Consider the following 3130-nt stretch of genomic DNA (forward strand, 5'->3'; position numbering starts at 1 on the left):
CCCCTCCCACCCCCTCCCACCTCCACCACCCACCTCCTCTCACCACCACCACCTCCTCCTCCACCCCTCCTCCACCCCACCTCCTCCACTCACCACCACCACCCACCTCCCCCTCACCCTCCTCCACCACCCACCTCCCCTCACCCTCCTCACCACCCACCTCCCCTCACCCCTCCACCACCACCCACCTCCCCCCTCACCCCTCCTCCCACCACCACCCACCTCCCACCCACCCTCCTCCCACCCACCCACCTCCCCTCACCCTCCTCCCACCACCACCCACCCACCTCCCCTCTCACCCTCCTCCCACCCACCACCCACCTCCCCTCACCCTCCTCCCACCCACCCCCCTCCCCCTCACCCTCCTCCACCCCACCTCCCCTCCACCCTCCTCCACACCCACCACCCACCTCCCTACCCCTCCCCTCCCCACCACCACCCACCCCTCCCCTCTCACCCTCCCTCCCACCACCCCCACCCCACCTCCCTCCCACCTCCTCCACCCACCACCCCACCTCCCTCCTCACCCTCCCTCACCACCACCACCCACCTCCCCCCTACCCCTCCTCTCCTACCACCACCACCTCCCTCTCACCCCTCCTCATCACCACCACCCCCACCTCCCTCTCCCACCCTCCCACCACCCCCACCACCTCCCTCTCACCCCTCCTCCCACCACCACCACCCACCTCCCTCTCACCCCTCCTCACCACCACCACCCACCTCCCTCTCACCCTCCCTCCCACCACCACCCACCCCACCTCCCCTCTCCCACCTCCCTCCCCACCCCTCCCCTCTCCCCACCCTCCTCCCCACCCACCACCCACCCACCTCCCCTCACCCTCCTCACCACCACCACCCACCTCCCTCTCCCACCCTCTCCCACCCTCCCTCCCCACCCCTCCCTCACCACCACCACCCACCTCCCTCTCACCCTCCTCCCACCACCACCACCCACCTCCCCCTCCACCTCCCTCCCTACCCCACCCCCTCCCCTCACCCCTCCCCACCACCACCACCCCTCCCCCTCCCCACCCCTCCCCTCACCCACCCACCCACCCCTCCCTCTCACCCCTCCTCCCCCACCACCACCCCTCCCTCTCACCCTCCTCCCCACCACCCCACCTCCCCCTCACTCTCCTCACCACCCCACCTCCCCCTCACCCTCACCCCCCCTCACTACAACCTCCTCAGTGGGATTTTTTGCGTGTCATAAGATCGAGCGCCAAGCAACAGTGGCAGCAGCGGTTTCCCCTTTCTTGATAAGAGGATAAAAAAGTTACCCTCGTAAGAAAGTGCCGTTTTCCCCTCACTTCCCCTCACCTCCTCTCCCCTTAATGCGACTGTTGGTAAAGTGTTGTGAGGGGAAGGGGGTGTTTCTTGGAAGTGGTAGATGAGGGGAGGGAGTGATGTAGGATGGGGTGAGGGGAAAGAGAGAGAGAGAGAGAGAGTCCTCCCACTGACATACGAGAGCCAGTAACTCTCTCTTTTGTTGCCATCAAACACAAATAAATTTCTTCAGCAACAAAAAAAATGAAAAAGGAGAATACAAATACTCCTTTATCACGTTTCCCTCCTCACTTTCTCTCTCTTTCTCTCACATTTTCTCTGTTTTTAATTTTTCTAACCAAGTCAATTTATTTTTATGACCGATATAATTTGACAAAAAATAAAAATAAAATGGATGACGTGTTGGAGTAAACAGTCGTAATAAACAAGTAAAAACAAAATCAAACAAGTAAACACAGACATGGTAGCACAAATACAGACAAATAATCTAAAACACAAGTAAATACAAACACACACACACACACACACACACACACACACACACACACATTTATTCATCCTTAAACAAATATTACAACAGAAATAGGATTTTTACCATCATCACCAACATCCCTTACCATCATCATCACCACCACCACCCCTCATCACAACCACTATCCCTCACCACCACCATCACCACCCTTCATCACAACTACAGTGCCCACCACCATCACCACTCCTCTTCACAACAACAGTACCCTTCACCACCACCCTCACCACTCATATCACAACCACTACATTTCACCACCATCATCACCCCTCACCACCACCACCTCACCCACACACACACACCCTCCCCCAGCGTCAACATGGCCAAGTAGCCCGTCTGTCGGATCATTCTCAGATTATTTCCCCCTTTTTCAGTGGCTCTAACAAGTGTTGCTGTATATATCTTCCAGACGCGTTCCCTGGAGCGAATTCTTGAGCTGAGGGAATTTTCTTGGGCTTGTCTTGTTCTTGTTCCGCCAGCTGCCAGGACCAAGTTCCCCCCCCCCCCCCCCCCTCTCCACCCCTTTCTACTGCCCAGAACAGGGGAAGAGGGAGGGAGGGGGGGAGGGGGAGATAAGACCAGTGGACTTTCACTCACTTCTCCACAGATGAATGAGAAGAGTTAAGACATCACCATAACTGGATGTAACTGTACAGGTTAAGTATGGCTTTAGGTTAATTACCATATATCAATACCTGAGTTAAGACATCACAATCAGTGTATAATAACTGTGTGGGTTAAGTACGCTTTTCAGATACACTCTTAAATAACTAAGTTAAGGAGCCATCGTTAATATATGTCTATGAATACGTTCAGTGAGTTCAACAAGAACCAAACACACCCCGCTACCCAAAACAGAGGCTCCTGATAAGACGAATGGACCGACTCACTTCTGCAGGGGAAATGAGAACGGTGGCGGAGGCGGCGACGGTGGTGGTGGTGATGTGGGGGGAGGGTCGGGAAGAGGAGATTGTGGATTTTTGAGGATCGATCGAGGTGCTTCATTAACCCAAAACAATAAGCCAGATACGACGACTCAATTGGTCGAGGAAAGGTAAAGAATGGTGAGAAGGAGTGAGAGGGGGTGGGAGGGGGGAAAGGAAGAAGTGGGGGTAAAGGGAAGGGGAGGGGGGAGTGTTCTCTTGCCTTACCTGACTCCCATTGACTAGGGTCGAGATGAGGACGCCTGGCTTGACCTCTCTCTCTCTCTCTCTCTCTCTCTCTCTCTCTCTCTCTCTCTCTCACATAGCCCCCGGGACCACCATCCAAAACACCTGCCTCTACGTGTTTCCCTTTGCAATTTTGTGAGAC

Source organism: Homarus americanus, unplaced genomic scaffold (assembly GCF_018991925.1).
Source record: "Homarus americanus isolate GMGI-L3 unplaced genomic scaffold, GMGI_Hamer_2.0 scaffold52512, whole genome shotgun sequence".
NCBI classification, from domain to species: domain Eukaryota; kingdom Metazoa; phylum Arthropoda; class Malacostraca; order Decapoda; family Nephropidae; genus Homarus; species Homarus americanus.